At 41.0% G+C, this 25,840-nt stretch overlaps 1 protein-coding gene across 28 annotated transcripts in view; it reads right to left on the reverse strand.

Annotated features, from left to right (window-relative positions):
- Nrxn3 (neurexin 3) overlaps positions 1 to 25,840 on the reverse strand; it is a 1,695,425-nt gene that overhangs the window by 1,096,818 nt on the left and 572,767 nt on the right. The gene's annotated exons all lie outside the window — the stretch shown is intronic.

Below are 25,840 nucleotides of genomic sequence, written 5' to 3' on the forward strand. Positions count from 1 at the left end.
GGGATTGCATAGATAGTGGGGCAAGTGGAAAAGTGGATGGAAGAGATTCTTATTTTTACATTGTGGGGAATAACAGTTGATATCACAGACACTACGTGCATTAAGAGATGAAGGATTCAGAGGGGGAGATGGCTCAGCAGGTGAGATGTATGCTACACAAGCATACCAGGATAAGTCCTGAGTTGGAATCCCCCCTACCCAGGTGAAAGCTGGGCATGACCCCTTGTGACTATAATCCCAGAACTGGAGAAGGCAAGACAAGAGAATTCCAGCAGCTTGCAGGTTAGTTACTCTAGCCACTAAGCTTTTGTCCCAACAATAAATTAATTAATAAATAAATAAGATGGATAGTGATTGAGTGATTAAGGAAAGCATCCAATGTCAACCTCTGGCCTCACATGCCCATACACACTCAAGCATGTGCATGCACCACATGTTATGAACTCACACAAGTATGCATATGTAATATGTATATATATATGCATATATATATATATATATATATATATATATATATATATAGTGAAAAATTAAAATTACAAAAGATAAAGGAAAGGAGACATTTATCAACTACTCAACTTCACCCCAGAACAAATTAGCTTAGAGGTGCTTGTAAGTCTATTAGGCACTCTACATTCCTAAATGACAAAATACACATTTAGTCAACATACATGTATATGATCCCCTTTCAAATTACACACAGAAATGCATAGTACCACCCTGGCACTGACTTCCCCATAGACTCTACAGTACTTGTGTCACTTGTTATCTATATGTCCTTTAATTGCTTTATTTATTTGATGTATGTGTATTTATGTGAGTGAGTGTGGGCATGGGCATGTCACAGCATGCACAAAGAGGTCAAAGGACAGCTATTTGGTTATTCTTCACATTCCACCTCGTTAGAGGCAGGGTCTCCGGTTGTTTGCTGCTTGAAAAGCTCTCAGGACATTCTCCCATCTCCATTTCCCTTCTCACTATGAACACACTGAGATTATAGAAGCCTTCCACCTTTCACAGGGGCTCTGAATATGTGACTCACCTACCCAGAGTTGCGCAGCAAGCTCTTTATCCATTGACCCATCTCCCTGCCCCTGTCTATGTTACTCTAAAATGTTTTCTTTCCACTTTCTGTTTCTCCCCACCACATTGCAAGCTTCATAAGGCCAACAAGCTTTGCTTGCCTTTTCCTTGCTCACCTGTATTAACACAGAGAACAGAGTATGTACTCAGTCATCAGGAGTGCATGAAAAATGTAGGAATAAATAAGTGTGTACATAGTGACAGTCTGCTATCATAACAATTAGAAATACCCATGTATTTTAAGGTGAGGTTAATATTTCTACCTACCTCACTGGGTTACAATATAGGATTGCAGGAAATAATGTAAGTAAAGTCCTTGATGTGATACCTGGTACATAGGAAATCTTGATGAAATGGTAACTAATTCTATTTAAACCCCTAATAGAGAATGATAAAGTGAAACAATTATGACCATCCAAACCTAGGAATGAGAGTAATATAGTTTAGAGAACTTAAATGATTGTACCTAAATGGCAGAGCTAATGAGTGACAGACTTAGGTTTCCAACCAAATGCTCCCTATGTACTCCCAATGCCTGCAATCTATCCATCATACTGTACTACTTTTCATTTCAACTTGAACCTCAGGATGCTCCACCAGCTACCTTTTGCTCATGGAAAGGACAAAGCACTCGACAAAATCAGTTCAAGAGAGGAAGAGTTCTTCTGTCTTCTAGTTCCAGGTTGCAGGCTCTAATATATATCATAATATGAGTTAAAGACGTTGACTATTCACTACAGGAGAGCAAGGACGCAATGAGACACAGAGAGGGCAATGACTTTCCCATATGCCCTCACTTGTTTTAGTCATTCACTTCTTTTGTTAAAAAGTGTTTTATTTATTTACTTATGAAAGAGAGAGAGAGAGAGAGAGAGAGAGAGAGAGAGAGAGAGGGAGAGGCAGAAACACTTCTTTTATTAAAAAATCTTTTATTTATTTATGAAAATAAGAGAAATAGAGAGAGAGAGAGGCAGAAACAAAGTGAATATGGGTATTCGAAGGCCTCCCATAACTGCAAATGAACTCCAAATGCATGAACCACTTTGTGGCTTTACACGGGGACTGTGGAATCAAATCCTGACCATGAGATTTTGCAAGCAAGTGCCTCTAACCACCGAGCAATCTCTCCAGCCCAGCAGTTCTTATCTGCTACACTGTCTTCATCGAGTTCACTATCCCTACAGTCTTCTGGGCTCTCTCACTCCCAATCTTGAGCCGTAAAACAAGTTAGAAAGCAATTTCCCTTTGCCTGTCCAACTCCTCCTCAAAGATTCTTTCTATCTCTCTGGACTCCATCTCTACCCCAGGAAAGGAACACTGGCTTTCCATTGATCTTATGATCCTATGATGCTTGTAGATCTTAGTGCCACAGCAGTCCTCCTAATGCTATTAGACCATTAGCAATAATCCTTTTAGGTAAGTCTCTCCTTTTTAAGCCCCTATTTGTTTGGCTTTTACATCTCAAATGCTGCAAGCACGGGATCCTCTGAATGTATCTCAACTACATCTACTTCCTTTCGTACCTACTTACTAGCTTTGTAGAAGTCTAGTCCTCAGTTACCCCTTTCCTGAAGAGTATCCCACCCTATAGCCAAACTGATCTTCAATTAATAAATTTAAAGCTTGACATGGTGACTCATGTCCATACTCCCAGCCAGCACTTTGGAGACTGAGACAAGAGAATTGCTACAAATTTGAGACCAGCCTTGGTTACATAATGAGATCCAGACCAACCTGGGCAACAAAGTGAGATTCTGTGCCTCAAAAATATATAAAAATAAAGATAGGTGGATGATAGATAGATAATAGATGATATATAGATAGATAGATGGTAAATAAATAGATGATTGATAGATAGATAGATAGATAGATAGATAGATAGATAGATAGATAGATAGATAGATGATAGATAGATAGATACATAGATACATAGATACATAGATACATAGATACATAGATACATAGATTTAATTGTGTCCCACACCTGCTTATATCTGCTCAACAGTTTTCCACTGCCCTTAGGGTAAGTTCTATATCATTACCAGTCTCTACCTTCAGAAAACTGTGTGACCAGGCCCTGCCTTCTCTTCCCCATCTCTGCATTCCACACTTTCTCTGTGTGCGCTACTCTCAGTGATTCGCCTGCTGTTTCTTGAACTGTGATGCTTCTCACTCCTTGGTCTATCAGCCTGGAGAACTCTACCCACTCTTATCTCTATCAAAGGTTGCTCATACATCATGCCTTCAGAAACATTTTCCCTTATTACCTTATAAAGACTTGTTCTCCACATATCTCAAGTTCAGCAAAGTTTGAAATTGCATATTTAGTTATTGATTATTTGACATTTTTATGCATTCTATCACTAGAATGTAAACATGATACCAAAAACAGACCAAGTTTTGTTTATCAATGTATCTACAAAGAGCTAGCACTTTATCAGGTATATAATTAGTACTCATATTTGAATGGATATCATTTTAAATTATAGTGTGGAGCATAGTATTACACATAAGAGCTTTCACCTATATTTCTTGAGGAGATTAGCCCTTTATATAAAATGACTGTTTTCATCTTGAATGTGAAACTGTGATTATTTCATAGTCAAGGAGAAGAAGGGGACTAGCCAACTGGAAAGGGTGTGTGCATATGTGTGTGTGTGTGTCTGTGTTTTCATTCATCTTACAGATATAGCTTCTTTTAAATTTGATTATTTTTTTCAAACCCAATGCCTGTTTCTGATGGTTTTCTTGTGAAACCCCATGACAACCAATGCTCATATGTGGAAGACTTGGTTCTCAGCTGGTGGGCATAATCCTTGAGAGAGATGATTGGATCATAAGAACTCTGACTTGGTCAATGGAATGATCCCCTGACAGATTCATAATTTAATGGAATTACTAGGATGTGATGGAAAGTTTGGGTGTGGGACCTATTTGAGGAAACCCCCATCTTTGAGTACACGTCTTTGAGAAACTATATCTTTCTCTGGGCAGCCTCATTTCCCAGCTCTTGTAAAGTGAGCTTCTCTATTCTAACGTTGCTTCTTTACCATGACATTCTGCTGCCCCTCTGAACCAAAGCAATGAGGCCAGCCAATCATGGACTAAAGCCTCTAAAACCGGAAACCCAAACCAACCTTCACAGGTAGTAGTCACAGAGCAGAAAACCTGACTGATACAAGTTTCACTACCTCTTAAAAAAAAAAAAAATGCCAAACTGTGTCTCTATTGTATTGAGGTCCAGGCCTATTCTCTTTGTTACTGTCCTTCCAAAACCAACCTATCCTGAATCTTAAACAAGGTGCCAATTCACCAGTGAGAAAGGGATCTTGTTTGAGTGGGCTTCAAAAACAATCTATGTCCCAGATCGTTGGTGGTCTTTATGACAAATCCCTCACCTAAAGTCCTTAGAGTGATGTTTAAGCTCCTGAGGACTGAAGATACCATTTCCCCTTTTCATTCTTTATTCTCCTCACACTTTCTATTACACAGAAATGTCTCAAGATCTATTTGTTGACTAGAAGTACATGGAAGTAGTAATATATGGTTTTCTGTGAGCATTCTATAATGTCATCTTTATACAATATCCCTCCAACCACAAAACCTCCCTAAATCAATTTTATCTCTCCTGCACACTTACTCACCAAGTTCTCACTCAGTATAGTTGACTTAAGGAAACAAGATCGGTTCCTGAAAAAGTTTTATCCAGGAAAATATTCTCTGGGGAATATATTACAAAACTAATCAATTTAATGAGTTGCTGTTTATTCTGAATGCTTTAAACTAGCTCAACACTGATTAGCTGAAACTCCTTAGAAAATTACATCGTGTGTGTGTGTGTGTGTGTGTGTGTGGTATGTGCATGTATATGCATTTTCACATGTGTTTTAGACACATGTATGTGTGTATGTTGCAATATGGAAGCTAGAGGTTGACTTTGGATATGTTATTATATTTATTTGTAGAGAAAGAGAGAGAATGGGAATATGGACGACCAGGGCCACTTGCCAATGCTAACAAACTACAGACGCACACATCTCTTTGTGCATCTGGATCTACATGGGAACTGGGAAATAGAATCTAGGCTGCTAGAAATTGCCTTTGACCACTGAACCATCTCCCCAGCCCAGCTCTGTCGTTCCACACTTCCTCTGTGTGCTCCACTCCTGCTGACCCACCTCCTTATCTATTGGGACAGAGTATCTAACTTGAACACAGAGCTAGATGGTTCAGCTAGGCTAGCCAGCCAGCTTGCCCCATGTATTTCTTTCTCTGCTTCCTGAGAGCTGGGATTACAGGCAGGCTGCCATGTTTGACAGCATTTACATGCCTTGTAGTGATCTGAACTCAGGTGGTTGTGCTTATGCAATAAGCGCTTTACCTACAGAGCCATATTTCTATACCTCAGCCCCAAATTTATATCTTGAATTCATTCAGTTGGCCACAAGCATGAGATTTAAATATCAAGTAAGGAGATATACATAGATAAATATTGGAGGGAGAATCTACATGTCAGAAAAGATTTGCTAAGCCTTTCAATGAAAAGATAGAGCATTCTTTGCCCTGCACCCATCATCATTAACAAACATGAGTGATATTATATAAGCCATCACTAGACAGAAAATAGTAGATACAGAAGCTTTAGATTTCTGAGACCATACCAACTCATCTGAAAAATATTACATTATTTTTTTAATGCCAACTAAAAGTAAAGGCATAGACAAAAGAGACAAAATTAAGAGGCCACTCAATAGAGAACCAGGAGTCCAAGCATTAAGAATTGAAAAAAAAGTACAATAATAACTAAGCTTAAATTCCAGAACCTGAAGCCAGGCACATTCTTCAAACTGGAGACAAAATGTCAAGTAGGAAAAGAATTTCAGATTTAAAGAGCAAATGGGTACAGATTGCAAAAGTGAGTTTCAGTCATCCCGAATTTTCACAAAAACAAGAAGTCCTGGATTCTGTCATTTTCTGTGGCTCCTGGAGATTCTGCCAGGCTGAGACTCATCATCATATTGACATGGCTTGGCCTCCTGTGATTGGGTTTTGTGGAATGTCTCTCTCAAACCCAGGGTCAAGTCTTTTTGTCTCAACTCTAGATTCTCATGTCGATGATTTTCTGGGACTGATCCTTGGAGCTAAGACTTCACCTCTTTGAGACTTTATTAAATGACAGTCATAACCATTAAAATCATAGATTGTTCCTTATCTGCTTGAGAAGACATCTGTGAAGGCAGGGATGAAACTCCTACAAGTGTGATGGGCTGAAGTATCAATAGGAATAAGATATGTTAAAACTGCCACATGAAGGCAGGCATGATGGAGCACGCCTTTAATCCCAGCAGCACTCGGGAGGCAGAGGTAGGAGGATCACTATGTGTTCAAGGTCAGCCTGAGACCACTTAGTGAATTCCAGATCAGCCTGATCTGGAGCGAGAACCTATCTCAAAAAAAAAAAAAAAAAAAAAAAAAAGCCACATGGGACAGCAGACAGTATCTGATGATATCTACAGCCTGTGAGTCTTATGATGTCTATGGGGTCATGTGAGGGGTTAAAAGAAAGGATCAAGCCAGACATGGTGGCTCACGCCTTTAATCCCAGCACTCAGGTGGCAGAGGTAGGAGGATCACCATGAGTTAGAGGCCACCCTGAGATTACATAGTGAATTCCAGTTCTGCCTGGTATAGAGTAAGACCCTACCTAAATAAGAAAAGAAAAGAAAGAATCAATAACTGGTCTTCTTTGATCCACCTGTAGCAAAATATCAGGTAATCTGGTATAATAGACTAGATTTTCATCATCATTGACATTTTCCCTGTTTCTGAATTGTATACCTCCACATCCTTTGTATGTGACTTTGCAGAACCTCTACTACACTGGGTATAATATACTAACCCGTCTCATCTTGACTTGGCCACATGATTTTGCTTAACCCAGAGAATGTGGACAGGAGTAGCAATGTGTAAATTGTGGATAAAGTCCTTAGGGAGTATTAGTTGTGTTTGTATTCTCTGTTGCATTCCTACTTTTGGCCAACAGGAGAATGTTCCCTCAGTAGCTTCAGTCCAAGGAGAATACAAAAACCATGAAACAGAGCTGATTCTAACAAGAAGTCTTGAGCCATATCCAGCCATTTCCAAACTTATAACTGAGACACCGACCTATCCACAGGTCTATGAGTATAAAATTTAAATCCTGTTAGTTATAAGCCACTAAGTTCTGGGACAGCTTGTTAACAACATTACTTAGGCAACAGCTGGCAAATATATCTGCTGTGAAGTCATTAAAATCAGATTTTCAAAGATTTCTTTATGATATGAGACAAAGATCATATAGTGTTAAATTGAAATTATGCTATAATTATGTAATTCTGAGATAGTTTCTGAAAAAATTAGGAGCATAAAAAAGTCAGGATTTAGAAATTACTTAGGGGCTGCAGAGATGGCCAGTAGTTAAGGCACTTTTCTGCCTGGAATGCCTATTGTCTCTCTCTTTTTCTCTTCTTCTCTCTCTCTCTCCTTGTAAATAAGTAAATAAAACCACTTGGAAAATAACACTAAAGTATATTTATGTATCCATACAGGACCCCCCCAAAAAAAATCAGGAAAAGGCATATGAATATATTAAGAATAACCATTTATAATTGGTATAATTATATTCAGTTTTGTTTACTTATTTATTTTTTGCCATGAAATAGGTGCTCCATTAATATTATTTAAGTAATATATTGAAATATTAAACTTTTCCATACTATCAATTTTCTGTGAAGATGTGTTACATTAGAAATCATAAAAATCAGTATTTGTTATTTCAATGAAGATCCATGTTCTATACTGTTGCTAAGAACCCACTAAGAACAATTCTTTAAGAGGGTTCTTCCCAAATGTGGTAAGCATGCCTAACACCACCATCATTTAGACACTGGCTTATGCAGATAGAATAGCAGCCCTACCAAAGTCAAGATTCATTACAGGAGTTACTCCACCAAAGCTCTCAGGAATGCTGCTCTACAGTAAAACAAAATGGGAGGGGAAAAGACATTCTTCACAGAGGAAGGAAAGAAACACTTATTGAAGGCATCCTGGGCAGAAGAGAGGGAGGGTGAAAGAAAGGTGAAGAAGAGGTAAGAACGTTGAAAGGCAAGAGGAAGGAACAAGGAAAGGCAATTCCCAAAGACATAATTCTACTGAACTTCATTCTGAGGACACAATCCCTGCCTACCACCCCTCTATTTACAGAAAGGCCACAAGGAGAACCCCACATTGGGCAGAGGTGAGGCATCTTTGTGGCAGGCAAATCATTTCCTTGGGTAGGAATCGTTTTACACTGTTCTCTCTTCCTAACTTATATTTTAGGCAATTGGTTTGACAGTCATTGTTTCCCCCTTGCCAATAACTTTTCTCACCCGTCATAGTTCAGTAGGAGATAACTTCCAAGCTACAGAACACATTTGCAGAGACCATGGGGCTCGATCTTTCCCTTTTCCTGGACACCACTTATTCTTAGATGACTGCTAAGCACCAGCCACCCTGCAATTTTTGGTCCCCAGGCCCCTGGCCAATCATTCTGAATAAGTGCAAGTCAATTTCATCCAAAAGGTCATTAAATGACTAGCATCATTGCTGCATCAAACCTAGAAAATGAATAGGAAAGTAAGGGCAGCATGGGGCTAAATAGGGAAAAACAATGAAAAAGGTCTGGGACAAAGAAGAGGAAGGGGGAATAAAGTTAGAGGAGTTTGGATTAGAAGAATAGGAGGTGGACAAGTACCAGAGGTTGTCACTCACTGAGAGCTCTTGCTCCTTGCAATAAGGACATAAGTATCAGTGGTAGAAGTGCCTGCCTGGGAAGAGCAAGCTTGTTCTTCCTTTCTCCTTCCTGGCCAGCCCTCCTGTCCCCCATATGCAACATAGAATCATGCCTCTGCAGCATGGGTTATGATGGGTTATGGGATAATTACTATAAGGCCACAAGGCTAGGTTACAGCCTAAGGGATCTCCCATGGAATTTTATTCTAGGCACAACCTATCTGTGCCCATCAGAAAATACTAAACTGCTTTTGGAAGTCAGGGTGTCTAGCTACCCAGTAAGCTCCAAGTATGTTAGAATATATCAAATAGAAACCAGAATATGAACTTAAATAAGTACTGAATCAGTACCATTCATTTTAGCTTTCATTAATCTTTTCATCATTTTCTTTCCAAACAGACTGAGCTCCTTTTCTATCTTGGGCACTAGGGATGCTTAATGGCTGACAGTCCAGAGAAGGAGATAGACATCACATGCTCCAGGCAAGGGAGTTTAATGCATGTGCATACACACCAAGGTATGGATATAAATATTTAGATGTATGTATGCATGTATATATGTATGCATGTATGTATGTATATACACACATACATATAAATTGGACTATATTGCTTCCTTGGATATATTATTATAGGAAAGATATGTCTTCCTGATACTAACATATATCCATTTTATATTTGTCCCCAAAGTCCATGAAAGCTTAGACAGTCTCTCTTCTACAAAGGGAAGCAAGAGTATTGCAGGATCTTATTTTTGCTAAAACTTGAATTCATTCCAAAAGGACAACAGTCTATCCTTAGTTATCCTTCATGTTTACTCCCTAAAACTCATAAAGCAAAGAATGGACAGGTGTCAGAGACCATGACCTGACCGCCCTAGGACAAAAGAAGAACTAACAGCCTTCATATGGCCCCTCACTGCCCTGAGGACAAAAGAGAACTAGCAGCCCTCATGCAGCCCCTCCCCCCGAGAACAAACAGCTGCTATGGGAGACCTCACAAGAGAGATTCCGAGAAGATGCTCCAGAAGATTATGGCCAGGTGGCCACACTTCCTCCTTCCTTGTACCCCCTCCCCTTTTTCCCCCCTTATTGCCCTACCTGCTGGTTGATTATAAAAGAGCTAAAAAATCCAACATTAAACGAGACCTTGACAAATCCTCCGCTTGGTCTCCTTCTTCTTTCCCACCCGTTCTTTCAGGTTGCAGCCCTCCTCGACCACCCCACGGAACATTGGCCCCGCAGGTCGGGGGCAAGTGGCGCCCAAATGTGGGGCTCGAGGCACGGGTCTTGGCCGGAAGACTAACTGCACTGGAGATCTCCTTGGGACCCCGAGAGACATTTTGAAGAGTGCCCCGCCATTTCGTCGCTCGTGATTTCGGCTATGGGACACGGTAAGTCAGGGCCCTTGTTTTTCATTCTTGTCCATTTTCAGAATGGGCCAAAAGCTTAGTAAAGAGGCTCTTTTTCTTAAGGATTTAAAGAGCTCACTCAGGGAAAGAGGAATTAGAGTTAAGAAAAAGGACCTCATTAATTTTTTTTTGTTTTCATTGACAAAGTGTGTCCCTGCTTCATTATTTCTGGTCCTGATATTCATCCTGAAAAATGGCAAAAGGTCGGTAAAGGCCTAAATTGCCATATTCTAGAGGAGGGACCTGATTCCGTTCCCTCCACAATTTTCTCCTACTGGGGACTCATAAGAGACATAGTGGAGGAAGCGCATTCAGATCCAGATAAACAACTCCTTTCTGTTGCTGAATACTGCCTCCACCCTCTCTCGCGTGGTGTTTCTTTAGTTTCACTTTCTTCTCCTCCTGAGAAATCCCCTTGCCCATCAGTCATTATCGATATAGGTTCTAACTCCAATAACTCTGGTGCTCCCCAAGCAGTAGAAAGGTTGTACCCGCCCTTGCCTGAGACTGCTTCTCAATGTACACCCCTCATTAACCCGGTTTTTTCAAGAAATTGCGATCCCGAGCCTCTTGATCCGGGTGATGCTACCTCTCTTGAGGAGGAGGCTGCTAAGTACCATAATCCCGACTGGCCTCCCGCTGCATCGGCCCCCCCTTTCAGACCGCCCCCTTACCCCTCCCAGCTTTGTGCACCCACTCTATTACCCACTCTGCTCCCTCCAGGGGTTCACCCCTCTACCCTTACTGGTGCCAAAGAACATCTCACTAAACAGATAACTGAATTACGGGATGTGCTTAAGCTTCAAAAAGAGTTTGCTCAATTATCTACAGATTTAAGCTCTTTACAAGCTTCAATTAACGAGACCATACTTAACCCCCCCCCCCCAAAGTCTTATACTGTCTCTGATCCAAGACCGCTAAATTCAGAATGCGGACATGATTCTTCTAGAAAAGGGTGGTGTAATACACTCAATATCAGCTTCACACCAGAAGGCAAAAGACAGGATTGGACCAACAGAGGCTTTGAGTGGGGCCTTAGGTTATATGCCTACGGGACAGACACCGGCCTTACTTTTAAAATTAAACTTCTTAAAAAAAACCCTCAATTCTCTAAAGTTGCTATTGGACCAAATCCTGTTCTTCATCAGCCCCCTCCCAGCCAGGCTAAAAACATACACCCCACCTCTCTCTCTCAAGACCACAAGCTGTTACTGATGTCACTCTATTTCAACCTACCCTACCATTAGGATTGCCTTCATCGGCAGACCTTATTCTGACCATGGTTAACGCCTCTATAGAGGCCATACATCAGACCAATATATCTGAATTTCAGGAATGCTGGGTGTTATTCACCTCGACCCCCTTTTTTATGAAGGGATAGCCTTATATGCAGAATTAATGGTGACCAATGACACCATGGCTTTACGGTGGCAATGGCAAGATGGGGTTGGCCTCACGGTCGTCCAGGTATCTGGGTGTGGGGTGTGCCTCCTGGGTCCGTCCATGCTTCCCCCTATAGAGCTTCAAACAACCTGCAATCTCACTCATGTTGTTAACTCTAGCTTTCTCTATATTGTTGCCCCTGCTGGCACTTACTTCACATGCTCTACTGGTCTCACTCCTTATGTTGTAACTTCCACCTTCTTAGCTCACAAAGATTATTGTGTCCTTGTACAACTCTTCCCCAAGCTAACCATACATTCCAAAGATGAGTTCCTCCATTTTTGGGAGGGAGGAACAACTCCGTCACGTGCCAAACGGGAGCCTATCACTGCCATCACTCTTGCTGTTATTCTGGGGTTGGGTGCCACTGGAGCAGGCACAGGCATCGCTTCATTAGTCACCTCCCAACAACAATATAATCAACTCTCTTTGGCAGTAGATAAGGACTTGCAGGAATTACAAAAGGGTCTTCAAGACTTAAAGGACTCTATGGTATCCTTGTCTGAACTAGTCCTCCAAAACAGACGCGAGCTAAACCTAGTCTTTCTACAAGAGGGGGGACTCTGTGCTGCACTTAAGGAAGAATGTTGTTTTTATACGGACAAAACTTGCCTAGTTCAAAATAGTATTGACAAGGTCCGTTCCAGTTTGGAGGAACGAAAGCGTAACCGGGAAAAGCAGGAGTCATGGTACCAAAACTGGTTCTCCTCTTCTCTGTTTTCCACATTACTCCCCTCTATTCTTGGTCCCTTTGTAGGACTCCTCCTCCTTCTTTCTTTTGGACCTTGGGCATTTAAACGACTAACTTCTTTTGTCAAAGAACAGGTTGATTCTGCCACCAGAAATTCGGTGTTTGTCCATTACCACAGATTACAGCTACAAGAAGAAGAGGGCCAAACAGATGAGACACCCCTCGGCTCTCCTTCAGCCCGACTTGATTTTTCTCCCTTGGCTGACAACAGGTCATGGTTTTGATTCCCTAAATGGCTGCGAGGCTCCCAATGACGGGATTATTATGGTACCAAGCCCAGGGGCACACAGCTAAGCTATGGCCGTAGCCAGAGACGAGAATATTGTAGGGCCCATTCCCTGGAGGCCATCCACATAGCCTAAGACAGGCAGATCACCTTCCATGAGCTGTGATCGCGGCCAATGACGGGATTATTGTGGATCCAGGGGTGGAGGCAGCCCTCATTCTTAAGACAGGCGGGCCATCTTCAGTAACTGGTGCTGGGACTGGAAGCATACCATATAGCCTAAGACAGGGTACCTTGCCCATTTCAATTATATAAAGAGGGAGGAAATGTCAGAGACCATGACCTGACCGCCCTAGGACAAAAGAAGAACTAACAGCCTTCATATGGCCCCTCACTGCCCTGAGGACAAAAGAGAACTAGCAGCCCTCATGCAGCCCCTCCCCTGAGAACAAACAGCTGCTCTGGGAGACATCACAAGAGAGATTCCGAGAAGATGCTCCAGAAGATTACGGCCAGGTGGCCCTACTTCCTCCTTCCTTGTACCCCCTCCCCCTTTTCCCCCCTTATTGCCCTAACTGCTGGTTGATTACAAAAGAGCTAAAAAATCCAACATTAAACGAGACCTTGACAAAACCTCCGCTTGGTCTCCTTCTTCTTTCCCGCCCATTCTTTCAGGTTGCAGCCCTCCTTGACCACCCCGCGTAACATTGGCCCCACAGGTCGGGTGCAGACAGGGTTGGGAGATAAAAATTAAAAGACTCCCTGCTAAGCATGGTGGCATAAGCCTTTAAACTCAGCACTCTCAGGACGCTGAAGTAGGAGGATCACTGTGAGTTTGATGCCAGCCTGAGACTACACAGTGAATTATAGGCCAGCCTGGGCTAGAGCAAGAAACTTCCTTGACACAACAACAACAACAAAAGTAATAGACAATCTCCATCTCTCATAGCGTTTTCTCCCTCCCAGAGTACAGTATAGGCAGAAACTCTGACAGACTATGTTAAAAAAAAAAATCCCTATATCCATTATCTGCAACTCTGTGACTATGGCAAATTACTTAAGTGTTCTGATCCCTGGTTTAATCATTTAAAGATCATGAATGAAATCATAAACTTTATAAGCTTGCTTTAAAAATGAAAGAAAATTCTACTCCTCCTCCTCATGGATAAAACAGTTACAAAGTTATAGGCATCATGTTAAGGCTTTTATATAATAGTTAAGCTTCACAACTGCCTCAGAAAAACTTCCTTTAGAGATCAGAAAAGTGAGGCTTAGAGGGGTTAAAATCTCACTCAAGTTCATATAAAGTATGAGGGATAAAATCAGTAACTAAATCCATTTCTTTCTGCATACAAGCTCATGCATCTTAAGAATCAAACTATGCCCAGCATATAATAGAAGCTTAATTAATATGGATTCCCTTTTTCAGTTGTTTGGTTCCTTCAGCACAAGCCCGCACTCTTATTCCTGGGTTAGCCTCTCAAGGGCTCTCTCTCTGTGGTGATGATCAGGAGTCTCCATGTTCAGGCTGCTTCTTCCATCATCTCTTTTGAAACAGATGTGTTGATAATGCAAGGTTTGGGTAATGAGATTTTCCAGGCCATAAGTTGCTAACTGTAAATTAATTGCCTAGCTTACTTGCAATAAATAAAAGGACTACTACATGTGAAAATTCACAAAGACCTACTGAGCTTGTATACAAAGAGTCCAAGTTTTACTCACCCCAAGTGCCCTACTATCAACTACACAGGAAGAGCAAGCCCAAAGGCAAAATGCAATAGGATCTCCTGACACTGGCATGAGAGAGACAGCTCTCTGGTCTAGGATCCAAAATGCTGCCTTAGGAGTCTCATAATTCCTACTTACCTAAGTGACTTTGAGCAAGTTATATAACCTATTCTGAACTCAGTTCTCTCGATGTAAATTATCAGCATCGAAACAGATGGCATTTCCAGCCTCTGACCAGCATTCCATGATTCTGCCTTAGCTAATGTTGTAGATTATATGTGAAATGCCCCCATAGGCTAGTATGCATGTCCTCAGGTGGTGACTCGGTTCGAGAAGGTGGTCGAGCTTTTAGGAAGTACAGCCCCACTGAGGGAAGTATATCACTGTGGGTAGGACTTGAGAATTATAACCCAAACCCATTTCCTGTTCTTTCTCTCTCTTCCCCCTCCTTCTCAGCCCCCTTCCCCCCCCATCTCTCTGCTTTTGGGCTATGAAATGGTCTCCAATTTCTGCCAGAAATTATAAGCCAATATAAACCCATCCTTCCTTAAGCCACTTCTTTTTTTTATTTTAGTTTTTTTTTATTATTTTTTATTTGCAATCAGAGTTTGAGAGAGAGAGAGAATGGGCATGCCAGGGCCTCCACTGCAAATGAACTCCAGATGCATATGCCCATTGTGCATCTGGCTTACGTAGGTCCTGGGGAATCGAACGTGGGTCCTTTGGCTTTGCAGGCAAATGCCTTAACCTCTAAGCCATTCCTCCAGCCCTCTTAAGTCACTTCTTGATTCTTGTCAGGTATTGCTCACAGCAGTGAGAAAAATAGTTAATATATACTTGATAAGACTATGATTTTCTGGTAAAGTGGTATCCTGAGATGTCCCAATGATCAAAAATAAGTTCAGCTTTACTTTTAGAATATGTGATTTAACTCACTGTACTACTCTCTTCAGAAATAAAATGAGGTAGTAAATGTGATGCTACACTATGTGAACCCAAGGCATATTTTCAGAATAAGAAATTAACAAAAGTAACCCTTGCTGGATACATGAACCTATCACCCTGAGGCAGCAGAATGTCTGAGATCCATCTACATCATCACTTAATAACACATGCCTACTGCTTGGACAGATTGGGCTGTTGGAGGTTACCGAGGTCCCTGAAATGGAAGCTATTTTTCAACTCAGTGAATGCATGGCCTCCTCCAATACTTCACCACTGTCATTGATGACTATTGGATTATTAAGGAACTCAAAATCACAACAGAGAAAGTGCTGGTTAAAGAAACTAGTGATGTTTATTCTGAAAATGACTGAAAACATCTGAGTGGAAAAACGATGGTTATCTTTTCAAATATCTGAAGATAAGCTCAATTGGTTTGTGGGGTTCCCCAGAGAGGTCCCCACTCAGGGCTGTCTACGCGACCCCAAGAACACTCACGCAGGACGCTCTCAATGCAAACCGCATGAGGTTTATTGAATCCGATGCATCGGGGCTCAACACAGATTCCTCTCACAGGAGGGGTGAAGAGCCCCTAGCAATGGGTTTGGTCAGCTTATAAAGGCTAAAACCACAGGTATGCAGAGTCATAGGGGCTTTTCAGCGTGGCTCCCTCTGACTGGGTGGGGCCCACGGGGTGGGCTCGTGTGGGTCCCTCTGATTGGGTAGGGCGTACAAAAGGTCAGGTCCTCATGGTATACTTTTTACAAAATGGAGGCAGTTGTATACTTTTTACAAAATGGAGGCAGTTGCAAAATGGCAGTTCTGTGATTCAGTGCAGCAGCAAGCAAGCCATATTACAGAAGCTTAAAAAGGCAGGTTAGCAGAGCATCTAGAAAACAGGGCAGCAGAAATAGGGCAACTTTTATCCTTTCAGGTTCTATCTATCCCTAGTAAGCATGGCATATCTTGACTATGGTACTTTTCTTGATTTTGCTTTTTGGGGGGGGGATTGTTTTTTTAAGATGGGGTCTTGCTCTGTAGACATGGGTGGTCTGGATCTCAATTTGTCTCCCTGACTGATCTTGAACTCATGGTGATCCTTCCTCAAACTCCTGAGTGCAGTGTTTCCAGAGGGGAACCATCCTGCTAGTGCTTGCTAGTCAACGTTTATTGCGTGAATGCATCCTTGTGGGCATCCAAAATTCTGAATCAAGACCCAAGGAAAGACATCAGAAAAACAGACAATTCAGTTTGTGGTAAAAGGGATAGCCACAAATTGAATGGCTGTTTCATGAAGAGGTAAGCTCCCTTGTTGCCGAGACAAGAAGAGAATACTGACCCCAAAAGAGCAACTTCAGGAAGAAAAATCCCAGGAAAATAGCTAACCTATCTAACTGAAGGGTAACTTTGGGCAAATTGATCTGTCCTTAACCCCAATCCCTCACATATAAATTAAGAAATAAAATAGTACCTACCTCATAGAGTTATTTTAATAATCACTTCCAAGCATTTACTACAGCATATGGAAACCAAGTTGAACAACCCCATAGAGTTCACACATGAATTTGGGGTTTTAATCCTTTCTGACTTATAAATATGAACCTATAACTCTGACAAAGGGTTGCTTCCTTCAGCCTCTTCCTAATCCTGTAAAACTAGCAAGATTGTTGTTTATTAATCATTTGCCTTCCATTTCTATTACCAACATAGTCTTCCAATTTCCATAATAGGCTGGTTTCATTTTACCATGGCTAAGGTATCGAGTTGCTTACAGAATGAAAAATGGGACAGGAGAGTAGAGGCATCTGGATGATGATGAGAGCTCTGGACAGCATCAGCCTGCTACCATGGCCATTATGACCTTAAGAACCAGCCACTATCCTCAGACCCAGAAAGGCTGTCTTCAGGGGTTGAAAGAATTCAACTAAACAAACATCAGAGCCCTTATCTTTCCTTTACAACATCACGGATGGAGATAAACAATATGCCAGCCTTAGCTGGTGTCAGTATGTGGCCCTGGGCAACTATAAGAAAGTAATATTCAAATACCAGCAGGCCTCAGCAGGAAGTTTTAGACAAGAGGCCTGTGGAGAAGATTAAAATCTGAAAAGCACAGGACTTTCTTTCCCTGGGGGAACAAAGAAAGGGAGCATGCTAATCTGGCAGATTTCACAAGGTTTCTGATTTCCTGGCCTCTTAGAAGGCTCTGCTGGGGTTTGTCATTTTGATGAGAAGGCCTTGCTATAAAGGTTAAACATGCTAAGAAGCATGAAATGATCTTCTCCGAGAAAGATCGCATCTACTCGCTAAGGAAATAGCTGTCCAATAGCCCACCGAAGGGGGTCTTTCAAGAATCATTTATATCCATGGATTCCTGCCCCAGCTCCAGATGCACTTGTCAATCCCAAACACTCTCTGTTGCACAGAGCTTGTTTATTATTCATGGAGTGAGATGGGGTTGGTGATGAAAGACAAAGAGGAGTGGTACACATACCTTGTTCCTTCAAACGTCTTCCCTCTAACTCAGATGCCAACATTTCAAATAAAATTTACCAGCAAGAACAAATTACTAGAGATTCGTTGAATATCATTGTTATTAACACCATGATTCTAGGGCTTACTAGATCATGGGCACATAAACATATATCTTCACAAAATATGTACAGATATAGCTCTTTATTTTAAAAATATAACTCTTGAGGGAATAGAAGTGAGTGTCTAGAAACACTATATTCTATTACTTAGGATTCTCATTTGCTACCTGAATGGGGGCCTTAGTCTCTCATTTAAACTGGTGATAAGGGTAATTTTTCTAGATAATATCTGTACTTTTGTTTCATTGGCAAGATAATCTTGTGATCATTTATAGTCTAGGTTGTTTAAGCATCAAGCTAGTTGTGAGTTTTGAGCCTTCTATTTATGACTAATGCATGTCTATTGTTTCTTCCCCTCGATAGCTTCAGATCTGATTAAAACAGAACCTATGATAAAATAAAGAGAAGAAATGTCTCCGAAACTGAAAGAAACACTGTACTCATGCACATACATAATCAAAAGGAGAGATCAGAGTGAGAAGAAATTGAAAATATGGCTTCCCAAATCTAAGTGCTAGATCTTTTAGCTTCATCTCAAAGCCAACATCTTTGCGAAGGAAAGAAGAACAAAGCACTACCCATTTTTCCACCAAGTGTATACCAAAGCTTGGCTGATACAATAGTTATTCCAAGCTATTTTAACATATCCCTGATGAGCACATCCAGCCCATTTGGAATGTGGAGAGGGAAAGTATTCTGTGGCGTCATGTTCTGTGTTCCCACATGTAAGCCCTGGCATATGTCACATATGGAAACACAGAAATCATATGTGGGTCCTCTTTGACACCAGAGAAACCAAAAATAAAAATGTCAACTCTAGATTTTTTTTTTCCATTTTAAAATTACTAGATTAAATTAGTTCCTTTATTTGCAAGTGGACATGTGCTTGCTCTATTCCATAACAAAACCTGCTAACAAGACAACTAAACATGGATAAAGACATAACTTGGTGGGCAAATTGCTTGCTTTGCAAGCATGAGGACCTGAGTGTAGATCCTCAGAACACTTGTAGTGAATATTTAGAATCCAGGACCCCATGGCAAGATGGGAGGCAGAGATCTAAAAAGCTTACAGGCCAGCTAGCCTGGCAAATGAAGCTGTGAATAGCAAGCCTCTGCCTCAAACAAGGAGAAAGCCAAGCACTGACACCTAAGGCGGTCCTCTGACCTCCACACGTGTGTCATAGTACATGCCACTCACATACATACACATACATGCACAAGAATTTTACCACAGACACTATTAACTTATCCTCATTGGTAAGTACAGCAACTGAGGCACAGAGAAGTAGTAAGTCATATGTTCAGAGTTTCACCAAAGAAGATCTTGGTATAACTCCTTGATGTATTCTTTCAGTAATAAACTTGCTAATCTTTAATCTTCCCAGGAATCTCCACTGATAAAACAGCTGAGCAAAACCATAGGTTTCAGGTTTCAATGGCCATACCCTTGTTCTTGTTGAGTGTGGTCAACATTTCAGCTATGTGCAATGAAATACTTAGTCCTATAGACCTTGCCTCCCATGTTTTAATATATATATAATTTACAATGGGAGACAGAGAAAGATAAATGGGCGTGCCAGGGCCTCTTGTCCCTGGAAACAAACTCCAGATGCATGCACCACTTTGTGCATCTGGCTTAGGTAGGTACAAGGGAATAGAACCCAGTCTAACAAGTGCCTTTAATCACTGAGCTGTCATCCCAGCCTCCATGTTTTTTTGTTTTTTTTTTTTTAATTTATCAGTTCCAAACTCACCTTCCATGCTCCCAATCTCATTAGGTCTCTTTTCTTTCTCTCTCTCCTTAATGAGTACCAATCTGGTCTTTCATGTAACTTTTCCTCCTTCCTGGGAAATAGATTCTTTTCTACCAAATCTCCGCTCTAGTGTGACTCAATCTATGATGGGTGCCATGGTATTCCTCCCTGAATTTACATCCAATCTTCCTTTGCAAGGAGACCATAGTGATCCACTTATGAAGAGAATCTTAATCAATGCCTTTTTTGTTGTTGTTGTTGAACACACTCCCAGGCAAGTAACATTCTGTTCTCTGGAATGAATGAGGCCTTAATTTCTTCATCTAGAAAGAATAAAAGCATGCATCCTTCACAGAGGACTTGAAGGTTCAAATGGCCCAGTAAATATTACAAACCTAACATAGAACAGACACATAATTTCTTTTACTTAACTTTTGTTTGAATCCAAACTGGAGCGAAGAAGGATTCATGTATCCAGTGATGTTAGAGAAACTGACAACGATGCCCCTGTGCAGCATTTCAATGTGCTTATTTCTCATAATTCAGCAACATCTCGATTTATTGTATCATAATGTGCAGATGTCTGCTGGCAGTTAAGCTGCTCTCAGCAAACACAGTAATAAAGGTACTGAGTGGGGATGTACACGGCCACCATGTCCCTGAATCTGAGGACGCCGCCACCAGAAGCAGGTGCGTCCTGGTTCATAAGCAGCTGTAACGCACACTGAACCAAGCCATTGGCCCTCACATTTTTAGGCTAAATGCAGCTGTAGGGTATCAATTTTATAAAATATCCCCAATGTCCCCAGCCTATTTTTTTCAGACCCTTGGAGTCAAGACTCCACAATAACTAGAACATATTTTCCCAACCCTTTTCTTTGGAGTTCTTTGGAGTAAGAGGCTATCTAGGACTTCAACCAGGCAGAGTACTCTTGGGTAGGGATTATGCATTCTGGTCCACTGAGACCACACAATTCTCATGCCTAGGAAAATGTGCAGAACTGGAGAAGAGGCTGAATGTGAGAACTGTGATAGTTGCCACCAGAGACATATTTACATGAATTAAGTAACAATGCCTAAGAGAAAATGGGGGATATTTTTATTGAGGTTGATGAATTGTATATACCTGGGGAGATTCTTTTTTTCCAAGACATCATTATCCATCAAAAGGGAGTAAACAATGAGTTGAAAAGGAGACAACCTTTTAATACTAGAAAGAAATTCAAGGCTGTATTTATTAATCTATCAATTAAATCTTATTCACCATAGGCATGAAATGTACTCAGTGCATGCCAAGGTATTCACTGTCTTGGGGAAAAGTACCAGAGGTAAAAGCTTCATAGCACTGCTCAAATAACTAATGCCACCACCTGACGCAGAGTTCTGCAGACTGAAAGACACAAGGACTTACATTCCTGCCATGACCTTCACTCACCTTTACATCTCTACTTGGGAACAGCAAAGGCATTGCCAAGCTGATGACATTTGTGAATCACAGAGTTTTAGAGTTGAAGGGCCCTGAGAGAGGATGAAACCCAATTCCCTCATTTTATTCTTGCAGAACAGAGAGAACAGAGGCTTCAAATAACCATCGCAAGGTCATACATCTAAATAAAGGATCTGGATATCCTTGAGTGAGGGGAGCACAGTCATACTGCAGAGCCCCTCTTCAGAGACACAACGAAAACAACTAGTATAATTCTTTTTGACCTTGAAGTCTGAGGTTGCTGTTTTTTCCCACCACAGTGAGTTATTCCAAACAGAAAAAGTTATAAAGTGGTATGCTGTGTGAGGCCATACCTACATTCTAATTGCTATCTCTTTTTTTCTCTGAGTATCCTTTGAACCTTTTTTTTTTTCCTGGTAGATGGCATTAAAGATGTAAGAGTATTTCCCTATCACCTCCACTAGGAGGATAGAAAATTTGACTTAGTAGAGGACAGAAAACTTGTCCTCTGCTTGTCTCCTCTAATTTGTGTCTTCAGGACTTCTCTCTACAAGCTTGGGGTAGAAGAAAGCAGAGAACCTGTTAATTAAGTATCTATGCTAATGTGGAAGTTCCAGACAAGCACCATAGTTTCATCTCATACATTTTTCTGCACCAAAAACCACAGAAACTAGGACTTCTTAAGGGAGGAATGTGTTAAATATGCATAGGTTTTAACAAATTAACTTTATGTACGGCCCAAGGAAATTTATAGGTGCAATAAGGTATTCAGTGGGAATAACAGGATACACAATTTAACCTATAGCATCATTGTGATCATTTGAATGTGAAGGTTTAAATGTATGGCCTCATGGACTGAGGTGTTTTATTAAAACTGAGCTTGCAAGTTCAGCTGTTTGCAGGCAGAATCCTGCTAGGGAGAGCATGTCTCTGGAGGCAGATGTTGGAGTCCAGCGCTAAGGTGAGTTTGGGTATGAACTTGATTCAGCCCTACGAGGTATGTCCAGAGCAGATTCAGCTCTTGTGCGTTGTGCTTGCTGGTGGTACTGGCTGTTGGTCGTTTCTTGCTACTTGGATCTGTGAAAGGAGGTCTTCCTCTATTGATAGTGCTCCCCTGGACTCAGTAAGCCTGAAATGCACCCCTTTCCTACTATAAGCTATGTCTGGTTGGATGTTTGACTATCAATGTGTAAAAGACTACAACAATTACTGTGGTTACACATAAACAAGCAGGACTCTTATGGATGACAGAGAAAAACTATCCAGAAATCCAAAATCTGTTTTGCACCTTGAGTGAACTTTGCCCTAAATTTTGCTACTTCTTATACCTTTCACCATTATTTAATGTGTATCTAATTATTTTGTAACATCTCCAAATAAAAAGTTTAAAGATTTAAAAGATCCACAAGGGTCTATACCACTTGTTGTAACTTCCCTAGGCTTTAGCACAAGCAGGGATTTGAGTTTAAGGGACAGATCAGCTTAAAATATATGAACACCTAGGACCCACTCATGCTGGAAAAGGAGCTAATCTGTTCTGTATATGATACTCTGACTTCACACCTCTCTTCAAAGGACTTGAAATGTTCAAAGTATACTTTCCCTTAAGTGAAAAAGACTCATTTGAAAGCTCAGGACGATCTGTAGGATGCTGTACCAGCAGAAACAGGATATGGAAGATACTATTCTATCATGGTCCACTTTCCTTAAAAAGTACTCTCAAAACAGGCTATCACAGTGCACACTGCAGGCCAGCCACTGTGCTTAACAAATAAGAAATGTATCCTTAAAATCTTAACCTGTTTATGGAAATATGACCCTGAGCATATCCAGTCTTGCCTGATCTTGGAAGCTCAGCAAGGTTGAGCTGGGTTAATAATGTATACCTCTTTAATAATAATTTCCTTGCCTTATTCTCCTATCTTTGGCTGGAAATGTTGATGTACAGTTGTCCATTAAACTAATCTTGCTTGGGTCCTTCACAATTTCATCCAATGTTAGATCTGAGTCATACCCAACTGTGAATTCTAGTTTTTACCACCAGACTCATGCTATCTCCATTTTGTATACTCTGACTCTGTCTAATGTCATCATTTGTATAGTGAGATCAATGACATCAAGGGAATTGTTGCACACTTTGGGAACTTCAGAGTTAATACAAATAATCAGCTTTAGGCTTAAAATTAAAGATTCTAGTACATTAGAAAGCAGTAAATGAAATAATGAGGTCTGTGCTGAGGTAGGTGAAGAAATATTCTTGGGCTCATCTTCCTATACAAGATGAAGTGACATGCTTGTCTTCACTACTCTTCAGACATGTATATAGTGGATAGTGAAGGGAAGAAGGAAACAAAATAGGAAATAAAATAGGTTTGTTGTTGTTTTTGTTGTAAGAAATAGGAGTCAGCATCATCTATGAAAATGTATCCCCTTACCCTCTGTCTCCTATTAAGAGGTGGTCAGTTCACTTATTTCCCCTACAGTTTCCTATAGCCACCCATCATAACATCTTCCACATGTTAAGCATTTCCTACATTCATTTTTGTTCCTCTGGAAAGATCATGTGCCTACCCCTTAAAGTATGGACTATGCCAATATGTGTGTATATGTATATATATGCTTGTTATTTTGCATTGACAATAGTGACTAAATAATACTAGGCCTGCAATGAATGTCCATTGTTTGTGTGAAAACTGAAGAAAAGATAGTCAAAAGAGTCTCTACTGAGGAATCAGTTTCAATAAAGGCAAAACAATGTCACTGAGAAGCTCTATTACATTTGCTAGCAGAGTGGAGTCCTATCATTTTTCCACTCCAGTGATTCATTCTGAACATGATGTCAGGAACAATACAGGGGCAAAAAACAATTAGTGGGGGAACAAAACAATCAGTTGAACCGTCTGGGGTTTGAGCGATGTATAGATCAAATGTCTTAAATTTGCTAAGCTCCTTTTCATTTGGCCAGAATGGATGACTCTTGGCTGCACTGTACCAAGAATAATTGTCCCTCATATATCCCCAATCAGCTGCCTTTTAATGACTAGTCAAAAGTGACAATGTAAAAGGTGCAGTGACTTTCACTGTACTTGGCCAATTTGGGATCAACTCCCATTGATTTGCCCTTGGAATAGATGAGCTCATAGACACCCTTGCTCAGCTGCCTCCAAAACCACAAAGCCTGTGAATTACAAGAGGCCCACAAGGAAAAATAAGATGTCTGAAGTGACCTTTTGTTCTTATGCTGTGTTGGAGACAGTGGAATATCCACAACACCTAAGCTACATTAAAACACTCTCCTACATCTCAAAGGTCAAGTGACCTTTCCATCTCTCCCAACCAGCACCAAAGTAGGCTACCCTACAAAGACATTTGGAAAGATTTCAGGCACTTGACAGACTTTTCAACCCCATGTGGCCTATTTCTATTCCAGATGGCTGCCTCTTTGTCTTAGCTCATGCTATGGCTGCTGCTGCTCTGAACATTCAGCTAATCTGAATGTAAATTCCATAAGCTACAAGAAACTTCTTTTCTCCATTTCTGGTTTTTAGTGTGGCAATTTAAGAATGTTTGTTTGAAGTTCTCTGAAAATATAGCTTAACTTGTAGTAATATCATCAGCCTCACAAAGATCACTAATGCTTGGAGAATTCCCAACTATGGACTGGGGGAATTCTGAAATGAATGACTGCATATCTGTCTTTAAGACATTACCTCCTTCCCCAGTTCTTCATTTCTTCCTCCTCTGGTTCCCCAAGAGAACCTATGCTTCTGTTTTATGTTTTATATGACTGGTTCTCGTGTTGGTGTTTTAATTCCTCAGCCAAATGATTCCTAAACATCTTGAGAGCAGTGAACTGTGTCTAGCATAGATTCAGTATATTCAAATTCATAGACCTAGGTCCTCAGCAAAACTTGGTAACTATGTAAAACATCCTTTCACACATACAAACTAAAAGCTTATAACCCTGTGGATAGCTAGCTTGACTTTGTGTTCTTGTCTGTTTGCTAATCCCATCTCAGCTTTTAGCTCAAACTGTAAATTTGGTGCAAATATAGGATGCTAAAGTTGTGGGTAGAGAAGGGTCCCCTCAGTATTCTGGCCTGTTCCAAGGGGTCAGTGCTCACCTCCTTAGGTTTCTCTCATACCCTTATTCAGTTATGACTCTTTTTCAGAAGGGAACAAAGCCTCCATCCTATCCTGGACTTTGTTCACTCTCTCACTCTGCCCTAGTCTTACTTAGGACTGCCCTTCAGTTCACTTCACACTTCTTCCTGCTGCTTCTTTGCCAAGCTAATATCCAATCTGGCCTTTGATGCTTCTTTGCAGAAAATTTGTCTGAACTCCTACAGAAGGCCAGAATCCCTTTGCAAGGGATCCCCTCGCTTCTGTGTATCGCCCCTTTAATGACTGAGAGTAACAGCCATAAGTGCAGAACCGTCACAGATGTTGACCAAGTGCTCGCTTAGACTTGAGGAACCTATTAAGTCCATTGCTGTCAACATCTGTGTTTACATGTGAGGACATCAAGTGTCAGACACTGATTACCTCCTCACATGACTCTGTGAGGACCCAGATTCTCACCCTGCCTGGCCCCAGAGATCATGTCCATAACCAATCCATTTCACTGCCTTTAATGAAACTCACTCT

This window comes from Jaculus jaculus, chromosome 7, assembly GCF_020740685.1.
Source record: "Jaculus jaculus isolate mJacJac1 chromosome 7, mJacJac1.mat.Y.cur, whole genome shotgun sequence".
Classification (NCBI taxonomy): domain Eukaryota; kingdom Metazoa; phylum Chordata; class Mammalia; order Rodentia; family Dipodidae; genus Jaculus; species Jaculus jaculus.